This window comes from Oryctolagus cuniculus, chromosome 17, assembly GCF_051225735.1.
Source record: "Oryctolagus cuniculus isolate XC-2025 breed Fujian yellow rabbit chromosome 17, ASM5122573v1, whole genome shotgun sequence".
NCBI lineage: Eukaryota > Metazoa > Chordata > Mammalia > Lagomorpha > Leporidae > Oryctolagus > Oryctolagus cuniculus.
In genome coordinates, this window is record NC_142883.1 from 66387971 (window position 1) to 66404230 (window position 16260).

The 16260-nt window shown below is 45.4% G+C and overlaps 1 long non-coding RNA gene and 1 other non-coding gene across 2 annotated transcripts in view; both read right to left on the bottom strand.

Annotated features, from left to right (window-relative positions):
* LOC100347036 (uncharacterized) overlaps positions 1-16260 on the bottom strand; it is an 876288-nt gene that overhangs the window by 159813 nt on the left and 700215 nt on the right. The window lies entirely within an intron of this gene.
* Positions 1-16260, bottom strand: part of LOC149121322 (uncharacterized) — a 36769-nt gene that overhangs the window by 4326 nt on the left and 16183 nt on the right. The window contains exon 2 of the long non-coding RNA XR_016223704.1: positions 14320-14721. This is a non-coding gene — a long non-coding RNA (uncharacterized LOC149121322). The remainder of the gene's footprint in view (positions 1-14319; positions 14722-16260) is intronic.

Below are 16260 nucleotides of genomic sequence, written 5' to 3' on the forward strand. Positions count from 1 at the left end.
CTGGAGTTCCCGTCCCTGCTGTGAACGATGCTGATTTGTTGCATCTTCTGAGTCCTGTGTGCTGACAGCTATGTGAGCTGTCCGATCAGGCGCAGTGACGTCACTGCCACATAATCACACTGGATTGTGACACCACAGAGTTCTAAATTTCTGGAGGAGAGAGGTCCAAGGAGGGTCTCGGCCGCTGGGAGACTCGAGGCCCTGTGTGGCATCCGCTGTTCTCTGACCTTGTCCACCACAACACAGCCCATCTTGGATGCCCGGGAATGGTGAGTGTGTGTGGCCAGGTGTCCAGAGTGGGGGAAGGGGAAGCTGGTGGTACCTGATGGCAGGACGTGGGCTCCCAGAGGGTGTCTCTGGAACCTTGGGCCCCATCTCACTGTCAGCACAGCACTTCCCTGGGTTCCCTGTGGTCTACAGGGTGGGGCCTGGACTGGCACCCAGGACCCAGGCACCCTGCCCCTTCCCTGTTAGCAGAGAAGTCTGGGCCCCAGAGCCATCTGTGGGGAGCTGAGTGGCAGCAGCCCCGCATCTCCCTGATTGTGCAGTGTGAACAGAGTGGTCACTAGGGAGCAGCAGTGCTGTGTGTGTGGGCTTTATGCACTGCATGTGAGGAGCTGTCGTCTATGGGGTCCCCAATTCTCCTTTCTTCCCATGCAGGAAACAGGGTCTCAGTTCCAGGACCTGGCCTTTCTGAGTAGCTTTCTAGGAAATACCCCAGTAGTTCTAGTATGTGGAATTATTAACTAGAAACAGTGTAGACTGCCTAACAATTTCTAAAATTTACAAGGGGGTTGAAGTTGTTTACATTTATTAAACAGTTTTTATGTGAGACTGTCAAGAAAACTTGAGAAAACTTCTACTTTATTACACACAATCCATTTGTTTAGAGATCATATAAATAGATGTTTTTGCACTGATATTTGGTAAATAATGAAAGATTTCCCATGAGACTTTTTGTAAAGGAATTAGGACACATATTAGTTTCTCATTTGATGTCTTCATTTTTAAATATTGTTTATAGCCATTCACTATATTCCCACTAAACTAGGGTCTTTTTGCATTTTATTTGTTAAACTTTTCTTTGGTGAATATTAAGACTTTTTTTTACTGTAAAGTGTATTTAAAATGTTATCTCAAAAACTAAAGAAAAAATACAAGGAAGAAGAGTGGGAGAGCGAGAAGAAGGATATATCATTATGCTTTTAGAATTGTGTATACAAACGATATTGCATCTGTTTAAAAAACTACCAATTCAGCTGGTGCCACAGCTCACTAGGCTAATCCTCCGCCTACGGCACCAGCACCCCGTTTCTAGTCCCAGTTGGGGCACCGGATTCTATCCCGGTTGCTCCTCTTCCAGTCCAGCTCTCTGCTGTGGCCCGGGAGTGCAGTGGAGGATGGCCCAAGTGCTTGGGCCTGCACTTGCATAGGAGACCAGGAGGAAGCACCTGGCTCCTGGCTTCGGATCAGCACAGGGTGCCAGATGTACGGGCCATTTCAGGGGTAAACCAATGGAAGGAAGATCTTTCTCTCTGTCTCTCTCTCTCACTGTCTAACTTTGCCTGTCCCAAAAAAAAAAAAAAAAAAAAAAAAAAAAAAAAACCAAAAACAAAAACTACCGATTTGGCAAATATTTAAATATGCAATTTGGCAAATATTTAAAACAAAATGAGGCCGGCGCTGTGGCTCAATAGGCTAATCCTCCACCTAGCGGCGCCGGCACACCGGGTTCTAGTCCCGGTTGGGGTGCCGGATTCTTTCCCGGTTGCCCCTCTTCCAGGCCAGCTCTCTGCTGTGGCCCGGGAAGGCAGTGGAGGATGCCCCAAGTGCTTGGGCCCTGCACCCCATGGGAGACCAGGAGAAGCACCTGGCTCCTGCCTTTGGATCAGTGCGGTGCGCCAGCTGCAGCACGCCAGCTGTGGCAGCCATTGGAGGGTGAACCAATGGAAAAAGGAAGACCTTTCTCTCTGTCTCTCTCTATCCACTCTGCCTGTCAAAAAAAAAGGTGAGACATTGTAGATACTTTCATTTTGATTATCATTCTTATCTAGGAGATCAGAAAGCAATCCTATCTTCTCATAATAAAATATCCTAATATATTAGAGTGGATAGAGTTCTTGGCTCCTGGCTTCAGTATGGCCCAGTCCTGGCCATCGTGGCCATTTGGAGAGTGGACCATCAGATGGAAGATCAGCAAAGGTCCCAGAGGACATGAACAGACCATTTAGAATGTCAGTGCATGCCAAGGTTGGGTCTCTGCAAGCCACAGGCTCCCTGCTCCTCTGTCCTGCCCCAGTCACTATTAAACCATTTAGGGAGTAAGAAGCAAAATTATGGGGCAGAGACGTGGGCACGGAGGATACTCACAGAGAAGGGAACCCCAAACTCTTAGCTCCTGCCTCTCTGCTATGCAGATATGGTGGTCACTGTGGTGCTGTAACAGCCGGTTAGGGACAGGGTGGCCATGTGGACCTTGGTGAGAAGTGAGACGACCACTGTGCCCAGGCATCCTGCAGAGATACAGGGCCCCGATTCTGAGGGTGGCAAGTAGGCCAACACTGCTTCACCTCACACTGTCACTCCCACACAGGGGCGGGCAGGAGCACTTGGCCCCTGTGAAACTGCCCTGCCAGGTAGATCAGAGGCCTGTGGAGCTGCGAGCATGCCACAGGGAGACACAACAGAGCCAAACTGGACAGAGAAAGTAGCACCTGCCATGCTGTGTGCTGAGCTCTTTGATTCATTGGTGACTTCGCGCCTGACCTCCCCATGGGACTGGCTGCCAGGCTTGGTAGAGGAAGTCTGTCTGAGAACCCCGTGGCCAGGAAAGGGCTTCCTTGACTGACCCTACTTGCTGCGCAGAATTTTGGCACTAAATTACACTGTTTCGTTAAAGCTTTATTTTACATTTATTGGTTTACTGTACTCAGAACCACACATTACTTGGGGGAAGGTGGAGAAGCAGGGTGGCATGCACCTGTGCAGCCTGGAATGTGACAATGGAATTGAGGAGTGACTAACTGGTGGTTACTTGTTACATGGTGGCACAGCTGCTCAGTCTCAAGTGCCTGTTAAATTGTGAGGTGTCACAGAGTCAAAAACATTATGGAAAAATAAAGTACGTATCTGTCTAGACTTGATACTGGTATAATATTTTCATTTGATGTAGTCTAATTTATATTTTATTTATTATTTTTAAAGATTTATTTATTTATTTGAAAGTCAGAGTTACACAGAGAGAGAAGGAGAGGCAGAGAGAGAGAGAGGTCTTTCATCCACTGGTTCACTCCCCAACTGGCTGCAACGGCTGGAGCTGCACCAATCCAAAGCCAGTAGCCAGAAGCTTCCTCCAGGTCTTCCCACATGGGTGCAGGGACTCAAACACTTGGGCCATCTTCTACTGCTTTCCCAGGCCATAGCAGAGAGCTGGATCAGAAGCAGAACAGTCCAGACTAGAACCAGCGCGAATATGGGATACTGACACTGAAGGTGGCAGCTTAACCTGCTACACCACAGGGCCAGCTCCTAGTCAAATTTATATTAATCTTTCCTTCTGTCCAGTACATCCATAAAGCTTCACTTAATTTTGTCTTATTTTCAATAGCTAAACATAATTTTTATCTTTTTCTTTGAGGCAGCCTTTGGAGAGATGACCCTCACATTAATCTAATCAGGACTCTAGTTTTAGTGATTTCGATATTTTGTTACTCCTGGATTCTACTTTGCTTTTCTCTCCTACTGAATCTTCATCAAAAAAGGCCCAACAGGGCCTGGCACTGTGCCTCAGTGGGTTAGGCCATGGCCTGATGTGCTGGCATCCCTTATGGGTGCTGGTTCATGTCCCAGCTGCTCCACTTCTGATCCTGCTCCCTGCCATTGCATCTGTGAAAGGTGCTGAGGATGGCCCAAGTACTTTGATCCCTGCACCCACGTGCGAGACTGGAAAGAAATTCCTGGATCTTGGCTCTGGCCGGTCTGGGCCTTGGGCATTTCGGCAATTCTGGGAGTGAACTAGCAGATGGAAGACATCTCTCTCCCCCACCCCCATTCTTCCCTTTGTAACTGCTTTTCAAATAAGTCTTAAAAAATAAAGACCCAGCATTTGCTGAGGTCTGAATTTCTAGTCACTTCTTTATGCTCTCCATTCCCCTCTTTTTGAAATAGAATTTCTGTAAGAGTTTGCCACGCATTTGCTGCCATTTTATGTGGGTGTGGTGGGAGCAGTAAATTTGATGTTGGTTTCACAGATATAAAGATGGAGAGGGATGAGGCAAGGAACTATACTCCTATCAGTTCATCAGAGAAACCTTCTTCAACCTATACCCCCACCCCACCCCAGGGGCTCATGTCTTTGCCATTTTCTAAATTAACTGTATCTCTCAAAAGGTCCCTATGCAATTATAGCATTCATCCAAGGGCTGTCTTTTCAGTCCCTGTGAATACCATCAAAGGATTTAGATTGTAAAATTAAATGTAATTCCTCATAACTTTTTTTAAAAATATGTAAGTCTTCAGAGAGGTATATGTTTTCCGATGAATAGAAGGATTTGTTTTACTATTATTTACCCCAACCTGTCTAGATTAGAGGATAAAATTGTTCTCTGACTCTTAATTTGAAAGATGTATATTGAAATGACTTGTTCTTTGTCTTAGTGTCTTAATATACATGTTTATATATATATATATCTGCTTTTGCTATCACATATATACATACATTACACACACATATATCTGAGGATACTTCAAAAAATTGTGAGAAAATAGAGTTAAAAGAATTCTGGCACAGGCCTTGTGGCACAGCAAGCTGGACACTACTAGAGACACCTGTATCCAATACTGGAGTGCTGACTGAAGTCCTGGCTACTCTTTTTCTTTCTTTTTTTTTAAAGATTTATTTATTATTTGAAAGGCAGAGCTACAGAGAGACAGAAGGAGGGAGGGAGGGAGGGAGGGAGGGAGGGAGGTAGGGAGAGAGAGAGAGAGAGAGAGAGAGAGAGAGAGAGAGAGGTCTTCCATCCAATGGTTCACTCCCCAGATGGCTGCAATGGATGAGCCTGGCCAGTCTGAAGCCAGGAGCCAGAAGCTTCCTCCAGGTCTTCCCACACAGGTGCAGTAGCCCAAGCACTTTGGCCATCTTCCACTGCTTTCCCGGGCTACAGCAGAGAACTGGATCAGAAGTAAAGCAGCCAGGTCTCAAACTGGCACCCATATGGGATTCCAGCAGTGCAGGCAGTGGTTTTACCTGCTATGCCACAGCCCCGGCCCCTGGCTACTCTATTTCTGATTCAGCTCCTTGTTAATGAATCCTGGGAGACAGCAGATGATGCCAAATACTTGTGCATCTTTCACTCATTTGGGAGCCCAAGATCATCATCCTGGCTCCTAGCCTTGGCTAGGACCAGCCCTGGCTGTAGCAGACATTTAGGAAGTGAACCAGAGAATAAAAGATCTGTTTCCCCTTCTCTCTTCTCTTTCTCTATCTAACTTTTCAAGTAGCTGAAAATAAACTCCACTGTGAGAGACACTGTGGGAAGTAGCTGAAAATAAACGCCACTAAGAGACTGCTGAAACTCAGGGCTGGTGCTGTGGCATAGCAGGTAAAGCCACTGCTTGCCGTGCTGGCATCCCATATGGGTGCCAGTTCTAGTCCCAGCTGCTCCACTTCTGATCCAGGTCTCTGCTATGGCCTGGGAAAGAAGCAGAAGATGACCCAAGGCCTTGGGCCCCTACACCCATGTGGGAGACCCGGAAGAAACTCCTGGCTCCTGGCTTCAGACTGGTGCGGCTCCAGCTGTTGCAGCCATCTGGGGAGTGAACTATCAGATGGAAGACCTTTCTCTCTCTCACTATCCCTCTCTCTCTCTCTGCCTCTCCTTCTCTGTCTGTGTACTCTGACTTTAAAGTAAATAAATAAATCTTAAAAAAAGAGACTGCTGAAACTTTTAAGAGAGTTTGGTAAAGTTGCAAGATATGAAATCAACACACAAATATCAATACCCTTTGTATACACAGAAAAATTCCATGGCAGAGAAAGAACATGTAAGATCAATATCATTCACAATAGCTACAAAATATTTCAATACCTTGAAATAAATTTAAACAAGGATGTCAAAGTTCTCTACAATGAAAATTACAATATATTAAAACAAGAAATCAAAGAAGACACAAAAAAATGGAAGAACCTTCCACGCTTGTAGATTGGAAGAATTAACATAATCAAAATGCCCATACTATCCATAGCAATTTACATATTCAAAGTTATCCTAAAAACAGATAAGCAAAAAAAAAAAAAAACTCAAAGTGGTCCAAATCAAAGTACCAATGACATTCTTCTCAGATTTACAGGAAACAATGCTAAAATTTGTGTGGAAGTACAAGAGACCCCAGATAGCTAGAGCAATTGTAAACAAGAAAAAAAAGCCAGAGGTATCACAATAACAAACTTCAAGTTATCTTGCAAGGCACTTATGTTCAAAACAAGCCCGGTACAGGCACAAAAATAGACATATAACCAAGGGAACAGAATAGAAACCCCAGAAATCAATCCACACCTCCATAGCCAACTAATCTTTGACAAAGGAACTAAAATTGATCCTTGAAGAAAGGCCAGTCTCTCTCTTTCTTTTTTAAAAAAGATTTATTTGAAATTCAGCATTACATACAAGAGAAGGAGAGGGAGAGGGAGAGAGAGACAGAGAGAGAGAGAGAGAGAGAGAGAGAGAGGTCTTCCATCTGCTGGTTTACTCCCCAATTGGCTGCAATGGCCAGAGCTGCTCTGATCTGAAGGTAGGAGCCAGGAGTTTCCTCTGGGACTCCCACAAGGGTGCAGGGGCCCAAAGGCTTGGGCCATCCTCCACTGCTCTCCCAGGCCATAGCAGAGAGCTGGATGAGAAGTGGAACAGCTGGGATACTAACTGGTGCACATATGGGATGCTGGCACTGCAGGTGTTAGCTTTACCTACTACATAGGCATTGGCTTTTCCAGCTACGCCACAGTGCCAGCCCCCAGGCCAGTCTCTTCAACAAAGTGTTGCAAGATGATTGAATCTCCACATGAAGAAGTGTGAAACAAGACCTCTATCTTATACGTTATACAAAAATCAACGCAAATGGATCAGGGATCTGAATCTATGATCTGATACCAGCAAATTACTAGGGAACATTGCAGAAATTTTGGCATAGGCAAAGACTTCTTTGAGAAGACCCAGAAGCACAGGCCATAAAAGCAAAAGTAAACAAATAGGACTACATCAGGCTAAGAATCTTCTGTACTGCAAAGGAAACAGCAAAGTGAAGAAGCAACCGATAGAACAGGAGAAAATATTGCAAACTATGCAACTGATAAGATATTAATATCCATAACCTATAAGAGCTCAAGAAACTCATCAAAAGAAAATGAACAATCCAGTTAAGAAATGGGTAAAGGACTCGATCAGGCATTTTTCAAAGGATGAAATTCAAATGGCCAACAGACACCTGAAAAATACCCAGGATAATAGCCATCAAGGAAATGAGAACAAAAACCACAATGAAGTTTTCCCTCATCACAATTAGAACAGCTACTATATTAAAATCAATAAACCATAAATATGTGTGAGGACATCAGGGGAAAGCTGGGAATGTAAACTGGTACCGCCATTGTAGAAGACAGTATGAAGATACCTCAGAAATCTGAAAACAAATCTACCATATGACCCAGCCATCACACTTCTGGGAATTTACCCAAAAAATGAAAGCAGCATATGAGAGAGTTTATCTGTACCCCTATGTTTAATACAGCTCAATTTGCAGTAGCTAAGATACAGAATCAACCCAGATGCTCATCAACCAATGTTTATATAAAGAAAATGTGGTACATATAAACTATGGAATGCTACTTAGCCATAAAAAACAATGAAATTTTGTTGGTTGCAACAAAATGGTTGCAACTGGAATCCATTATACCTAGTGAAATAAACCAGTCCCAATGAGAAAAATGTTTTCCATGATCTGTGGTAACTAACAGAGTACAAAAATTTAATGTATATGAGCGAAATGGACATTTTGTGGTTTGATTATTGTTTACAGCTCTTGTCTCTACCTTTGAAGAACAGTGTTTTGTTTGTTTCTCCGTCTTACTGCTTGTTACATGTGACTTGTTACTACTTGTGTTAGAGGGGGGTTAAGCTTATGATTATAAAATAAACTGAAAGTAAGTCATTGTAAAAATTAAAAGAAAGAGTAAGAAAGGAATGATAAGGGAGGGTAGAGTAGGAAGTATCACAATGCACCTAAATCTGCATATGTGAAATACATGAAATTTACTCAACTTTTATAAGTTTAAAAATTATTTTAAAAACCCAAAGTACTGAGTTTCTTAAATGTTAAAACTATCACTCCTTCAAATGTCACTTACCTAATGGCAATGTTGGTTATTTTTTCAGCCCTAACTTCCCCCAAATAACTGCAAGTCATATAAGATCAGAAGCCATTTCTCCCTATCATACCTTACATCATCCCTCACTCCATCCCAACACCAATGGTGGTATTTCAATATATATGGTCACTAATACATTCCACAGCAAATAAAGTAAATGTGATCCAAAAACTTATTGAGATTTTCCTGTATGCTTTATTTTAAGCACTTTAGAAAGATTAGCTGCTTTATTTCTCACATTTATCCTAGGAATTGCAGCTTTTAATACCTCCATTTTACACATGAGAAAACTGAGATTCATAAGTTACCTAAGGAACAAGTAAATGACAGAGGCAGAATGAAAACCCAGGTGGTTGAGTCCAGGTTCCATGCTGCTACTCCACATTGGCTCTGAAGGGGCCTATTTATTGAACTCTGTAACCATGTGGCCAAGTTCCTACAACCCGAATTCTGATTTGGAAGAACTCAGAGGAGCAGTGAAGAGGAGGCAGACATTGAAGGGGAAACACCTGCAGCCATGAAGCTGGATCATGTCTTCTGTGACAAGGACAGCAACTTCCACACTTCCAGAAGAACGACCCTGATCCCAGAACCCTGACAGAAGAGGCAAAGCAGCTTCAGGGAGCAGTTAGTTGTCTTTGAGCCAGGTGATTAAACCCCTCTGATTTTGCTGGCCCTAATCATAATCCAACTGGTCTAGATGCTACCCCTTGTGCAAGCCTAAGCTGGGAGCTTCCTGAGGAATGCCTGGGCCTCAGAGAACATGGCCAGGAGCTTCCCAAAGCGTGTGAATGGAGGCATGATCCTGACAGTACATACCTTGGCTCCTGCCATCAAAACCAATGCAGTGTCCACTGCCCACCAAGACAGTCCCTGGGGCCAGCACCAACAAGGAGTCTCGCTGAGTATCAGAGGCAAGAAATAGGAGGCAACAGCCATGCAGGTGACAAATAGGCAAACAAGAGTCCATTTTCCTTCCTTCTGACCAAGCTACCCTGAATATCCTTGTCCAGAAATGAAGTGAGCCCCAGCCACCTACTGCCAGTCTTCATGGGGGGTGATGGTGCTGTGGGAAAATTCCCTGTGATGGAACTCCAGAGTGCCCCTGTCCAGGCAACAGTGACCAAAAGCTTGGTAAAACCAAGGACCAGCGGACCAGAGTCCCTCCCTCAGGGAACCCCAAAACCAAAGACCTGGAGCTCTGACAATAGTGAGAAGAGCAGAAACAGTTCTTCAGGGAGGGAAGGGCCCCAGATGGCCAACTCAGCCCCCAGCTTGGGTTCAAACCCTACTGGGAGGGAGTGAATTACAGAGAGTAACCCTAGGCTTATCCTGCCCTGTTCTCAGGTGTCAAAGACTCCTCCCAGGTCAGACATCAACCTTCCAGTTCCCTCTACTCTGGACACCAGATTCCCTAGATGTCAAGCAGCAGACTCAGTCCCAACAGGCAACAGGGATCATGTTTCCCAATGCAAGAAGAAAAGAGGCCGCATGAAGCACCACAGCTCAGAAGCCCAAGAAGTGGGTCATGGGCCTCCGAAGCACAATCCTTCTAATCAATAGTTCCCACCACCTCCTGGGAAAACCTAGTCCATGAGTAAAACCAGATGCAGGCCTTGGTGGGCAAGGTCCTGATGGAGTTGCTGAAGCAGGAAAGAAATGGCCATGGACATCACCAAGATCAGCAAGAATGATCGCAGGAGCTGCAAAGCAGGAGCTTCCTGGGTCCTGTTGGCAACGAAGGCCCCCAGGAGCAAGCAGAAGGAGAAGCTGAAGGCTGAGGAAGGTGGAGATGGTGCTGGTTCCCAAGAAAATGCCTCTAGGACTTCCAAGGGGAAACAAAAAAGCAGTGCAAGTGGTAATTGCAAAGAAAAAATGAAACTCCAGAGTGCCTGGGAGTGTCTGACACCCACGGATCCAGGGACAAGCCATAAGGGGATTGGGAATGGTGAAGATTAAGGGTGGAGGTCAAAGCAACCTGAAAACAAGGAGAAGCAATCTAAGAAGGAAAGACAAAGGACAGCACAAAATGGAAAAGAAGAAAGCAAAAAAGAAAACCTTCATCCAACATCCCCAAGACATCATCCAGGAGAATAAGGAGATGGCAGACAAGTAGGAGTTGTGAGGAGTCTGTGGCACAGGTGCATAACCAAGTGGGGAGCATCCTCATGTCTACAGGCTGGAACTGCATTTTTAACTCCAGTCTCTCATAGCAAAGTCTGGCCAGCCTCAGGGGCTGGATGCTGGACAAGCTAGTGAGCCTTAAGGGAGGCTGGTCCAATATGAAAGTGTTTCCTGATCCCTTGACCTTACCCTACTTCTCCTAACACAGAATGTTTTGTACAGATGTGCTCAGTGGGTGAGTGTGTGTGTGTGTGTGTGTGTGTGTTGTTGTCAAAGCCAACGTGCCCAAAGACCTCAGGACTTCCCATTACCCTGTTTTACTTTGTCTCTGACAGGTCCTCAGGATTTCTCCTTGGTTTCAGTTTTACCATTGTGGTGTTTTTTTTAAGAAATTGGAAAAATCATTAAAAGAAAAAAAGCCTTCAATACATTTGTCTAACTGAACATTAGAGCTCAACAACACAGCACATTGTAAAGAATCACTTGCTTGACCTCACGATTTTTTGGCTGATGATGGGGAGCTGTGACTTGCTCCCACCACCCAGAATTGCAAGAGAGTATCATAACATAGATTATGAGCAATGGAAAAATCACAATTAAAACTGTGAATATGGCTTCCATTGAATATGTATAAAATCTGTTCTGTGTATCAGGCACAGGAATGGAAACACATGTAGCCAATATGCACATGCAAGTGGAAACACTGGGAGGCCTGCAGGGTCTGCACACACAGCGTTTGGAAAGAGAAGAGGAAATCCATGGGCTGGGATAGATACAGAAATTATAGCCTTAAGTGAGTATATTAGAATAAAATACTAAAAATCAATCATCACAATTCCCTTTTAACAATTGAAAAGAAAAAAATCATGAAATTACATGAAATAAAGACAAGCAAAAAGATAACAGGAGATATGAAATGCTTTTTTTCGGTTTTCTTTATACTCAGAAGATTAACCCTACAGTGAGTAAGAGTTCAACAAATAGTATGAGGAGAAAAAAATTCCTCAACTACAGAGACAAGGGCTGTAAACAGTCATCAAAGCTCAAGATGTCAATTTCACTCCTACAGATTACATTTAGATGCTCTGTTAGTTATGACAGATTAGGGAAAACACAGTATTTGTCTTTTTGGGACTGGCTTATTTCACTAGGGATAATGGTCTCTAGTTGCATCCATGTTGTTGCAAAAGACAGGATTTCATTTTTTTTTTACCACTGAGTAGTATTCCATAGTGTATAAATTCCATAATGTGAAATGCTTATTAAAAAGTACCACAAACACGGATATACTTTTTAATGTTAACAAAATTAATAAACCATGAGTAAAAGTAATTAAGGAAACTGTGGGGAGCAACTCGGACTAGACTAAGTTACTGGAATTAAGACTTATTCTATACATCTGCTCTCCCACAATATGGCGCTGGGAGAGGAGGAAACAGCTTCTACACAGCTGCCTCCAGTTCAACCAATAAGCAGCAGGACCTGCTCCTGATTGGAGGAGAGCAGCGTGTGGGTAGCAGAGTTGGGATTGGTGGAAGAGGACTATAAAGGAGGAGAGAGACAACATGCACCAGGAACATCTAAGAGGAACATCTATCTGAAGGAACACCTGTGCAGCCCCCGAGAGAGCCGGCCGGCGGTGTGCTGCTCCCCCGCGGAAGTGGGGAATGTGGCAGGGGGAACCGCCCTTCCACGGAGGTGGAAGGGTCGGTAGCCAACCCGGGAAGAACCAGCAGCAAACCCCGGGAGGGCCGAGCAGACGAAAGAACAGCGCAGGGTCCTGTGTCACTCCTCCACGAAGAGGGGGAGCGACAGGAAACACAGGGAAAAGTAACACCGATGTCCAGTTTCAGATATTAAAACAAGTCTTTACAGAGAATATAGCCTAGTCAAGATGCTAGAAAAAATTTTTTGTAAAACTCAGGAGTAAAATTTGACCAGAGATAATAATCTACTACATTTTGGAAATCAAATTCCCACGGCACAAATATAAATTTCCCAAATCCAATATAACAAATATAAAATAGAATACTCTACATTAAACTAAGCAAGTTGAATCACAATTTAAAGACTACCAACCAATAAAAAGTTACAGAAACAAAATTTAAGTTATAGAAATACAAAATATTCCAAACATTTAAGAAAAAAAAAACAGACACACTTATATTTCCCAGACATGCCAAGGTAGAAATAAGCACAGAATATTTTCACAATTTTAGAAAGCCAGAATTACATTGATTATAATGCAAATTGATCAGAACTTGAAATATGAATTATGTATAAGCCTGTCTTTTAAAAACACATGCATATCTCCTTAGTAGTTTTATAATAAATGAAATACATATGAAAATAAATTCAATAACAAGTGAGATAGAAGAAAAATGCAAGAGGGGTAACATTTTGAACAAGCCATGTAGATTGTCCAGGTAGTTGAAAAATTCAAGAAAATCACATGACCAATTAGATTGAATGTTGAAAAGCATTTAAAAAATCAGCATGTAATTTAAAAAAAAAAAACTTACTATTTTTTTGGTAAAAATAAACTGTGGCTTCCTTACTCTAATCAAGGTTGTTTAAAAGGATCCTACAACAGACAACACAATTAATACGGGATCATTGACAGATTTCTCCCTTTAGAAACCTAAACCAGCTGACTCCACTGTCTCCAAATTCATCTTTTTTTATTCCATCCTCATTTATTCCAAATAGAATTAATGTGTTTATACTGGAAATTCGGGCATATGAAATTCACATATGCACTTGTCTGCATTAGCATACAGTTAGTGAACCTAATAATCCTCAATTCCAGGCTGTGGTACATTTCTTTCTTTCTTTCTTTCTTTCTTTCTTTCTTTCTTTCTTTCTTTCTTTCTTTCTTTCTTTCTTTCTTTCTTTCTTTCTTTCTTTCTTTCTTTCTTTCTTTCTTTCTTTCTTTCTTTCTTTCTTTCTTTCTTTCTTTCTTTCTTTCTTTCTTTCTTTCTTTCTTTCTTTCTTTCTTTCTTTCTTTCTTTCTTTCTTTCTTTCTTTCTTTCTTTCTTTCTTTCTTTCTTTCTTTCTTTCTTTCTTTCTTTCTTTCTTTCTTTCTTTCTTTCTTTCTTTCTTTCTTTCTTTCTTTCTTTCTTTCTTTCTTTCTTTCTTTCTTTCTTTCTTTCTTTCTTTCTTTCTTTCTTTCTTTCTTTCTTTCTTTCTTTCTTTCTTTCTTTCTTTCTTTCTTTCTTTCTTTCTTTCTTTCTTTCTTTCTTTCTTTCTTTCTTTCTTTCTTTCTTTCTTTCTTTCTTTCTTTCTTTCTTTCTTTCTTTCTTTCTTTCTTTCTTTCTTTCTTTCTTTCTTTCTTTCTTTCTTTCTTTCTTTTTTGTCTCCAGCTTCTTACTGGAGGAGTAGTAGGGGGAGGGGGAATAAGAACCAAAGGAAAAAATAAGGTGTAAAGATCAATTTCTAAGCAATAAAATCTCAGTATATTGGAGATCTTTATTTAGAGAGAATCCATAACATCTAAAAACAAAAACTGATAAATGAATTGAACGAGCTTTCAGGAAAGATCAATATTTTTAAAATCCACTAGATTACCAAGCACTGGCAAGAAACAAATAGAAGATATTAAAAGTCAGTAGGCAGAGTGGAAAACATATATTGACAGGAGGGAAAAAAAGGATTCAATTATGTGATGCCTTTAAGCATTCTTCAAATCAATATTAAAACATGATACAAATGGCCCAACAGAAAAATGAGCAGAAATACAAAGCGAAAGCCCCTAAGCCAGCAGAATTTTAACTCACCTGAAGCAGGTGACCGCCAGCTGCAGCCAGGATCCGCCTGCGAGAAGCATGGGGCGACCCCGGGGTGATCCCAGCGGGTGGCAGGTGCACCACGCGGAGAGGAGCCCAGGAGGAGGGCAGGAGGCCGCTTCCCACCTCTCCTGATTCACGCCAAGCACAGACCGGTTAGGGAGCCACGCCTTGGAGGATGCTGATTGGCTGAGTCTTTTGTGTCGCTGTGGGCGCGCCCGTCCAATCAGGCACGGTGATGTCATCACGCGGGATCTTGACGTCACAGTGGTCTTAGAGTTCCTAGGCAGAGCGAGGTCCTAGGAGAGGGCTGCGCTGTTGCGAAGCTAAAGAGCCAAGTCGGGGTCTGTGCTCTCCACCTTCACAAGCTGGGAGTCACCGGGCACCTAGGAGCTGAGGACCCCGACATGGTGAGTGTGTGGGCCCGGGGGTCCCCACAGGGAGGAAGCGGAGCCAGTGGAAGCTGCCTGGGATCCCGGACCCCTTCCCTGGCACCCGGGACCCCCGACGCCCGGCCATACCAGGACACCCGGGACCCACGACACCCAACCTCTTCCCTGGTTCCTGGGACCGTTGACACCCTGTCCTTCCCTGGCACCCAAGAACCCTGACCCGTTCCCTGGTACCCATGACCCCCGACATCCGGCCCCCTCCCTGGCACCACGGATCCCCAGAGCCCGGCCCCTTCCCCGATCCCCAGACGCCCAGCCCCTCCCTGGCACCCGGGGCCCCTGATGCCCAGCACCTCCCTGGCACCTGAGACCTCCGACCCCTTCCCTGGCACCCGTGACCCCCGACGCCCAGCCCCTCCCTGTCACTCGGGATCCCAGACACCCGTCCCCCTCCCTGTTACCTGGGACCTCCTACCCCCTCCCTGGCACCCATGACCCCATACACCCCACCTCTTCCCGACGTCCAAGATCTCCCTGGCTCCCACTGCCCCGACGCCCGGCCTCTTCCCTGGCAAACGGGACCCTCGACGCCCGACCCTCCCTGGCACCAGGAACCCTGACGCCCAGCCCCTCCCTTGCACCCGGGACACCCGATGTCCCGCCCCTCCCTTTCACTTGGGACCCATGACGCTTGGCCTCCATCCTTGCACCCAGGACCTTGATGCCTGGCCCTTTCTCTGGCACCCAGGACCCTCGACGCCTGACCCTCCCTGGCACCAGGGACCCTCCACGCATGACCCTCCCTGGCACCAGGAACCCTATGCCCAGCCCCTCCCTTGCACCCGGATCCCATGATGCCCGACCTCCATCCTTGCACCCAGGACCCTGATGCCCAGCCCCTCCCTGGCACCTGTGACCCCCTGATGCCCGACCCTTCCCTGGCACCCATGACCCACGATGCCCAGCCTCTTTTCGGGCACCCTGGACCCCAGATGACCAGCCCTTTCCCTGGTACCCGGGACCCAAATTGCCCGGCTCCCTATTGGGCCCCGGGATCCCTGACACGTGGACCCCTCCTTGAAACCTGTGACCCCTAAAGCCTGGCCGTCTCTGGCACCCAGACCCCTGATGCCCGACCCCTCCCTGGCACCCGGGACCCCCAACCCCCTCCCTGGCACCCGTGGCCACGACGCCAGGCCCCTCCCTGTCTCTCAGGACCCCAGACGCCCAGCCCCTCCCTGGCAACTGAGATGCCTGACCATTTCCCTGTCACTGGGACCCCTGACGCCCGGCCCCTCTCTGGCACCCAAACCTCAATGCCTGACACCTCCCTGGCACCCAGGACACCCAACAACCTGGGACCCTCGACGCCCGGCCATACCAGGACACCCAGGACCCATGACACCCAGCCTTTCCCTGGCACCTGGGACTGTCGACGCCCAGTCCCTCCCTGGCACTTGAGAACCCCGACCCGTTCCCTGGTACCCGTGACCCCGATGTCCGGGCCCTCCCTGGCACCTTGGATCCCCAGAGCCTGGTC